Here is a 547-nt window from a genome sequence, read left to right on the forward strand (position 1 = left end):
CAGGAAAAGCTAATGTAGTGGCAGATGCCTTAAGTAGAAAAGCAGGGAGCATGGGAAGTTTAGCCCACTTACAGGTTTCTAGACGTCCATTGGCTAGAGAGGTTCAGACTCTGGCTAATGACTTTATGAGGCTGGAAGTACTAGAGAAGGGAGGATTTTTGGCCTGTGTGGAGGCAAGATCTTCTTTTCTTGACAAGATTAAGGGAAAGCAGTTTGCTGATGAGAAGCTGAGCCGAATTCGAGATATGGTATTGCGAGTAGAGGCTAAAGAGGCAATAATTGATGAGGAAGGCGTTTTGAGGATTAAGGGAAGGGTATGTGTGCCCCGTGTTGATGATTTGATTCACACTATTCTTACAGAGGCTCATAGTTCAAGGTACTCTATACATCCTGGTGCAACCAAAATGTATCGCGACCTAAAGCATCATTTTTGGTGGGGTAGAATGAAGCGTGACATTGTTGATTTTGTTGCCCAATGCCCGAATTTTCAGCAGGTGAAGTATGAACACCAGAGGCCTGGAGGGACACTTCAGAGAATGCCCATTCC

Source organism: Solanum pennellii, chromosome 12 (assembly GCF_001406875.1).
Source record: "Solanum pennellii chromosome 12, SPENNV200".
NCBI lineage: Eukaryota > Viridiplantae > Streptophyta > Magnoliopsida > Solanales > Solanaceae > Solanum > Solanum pennellii.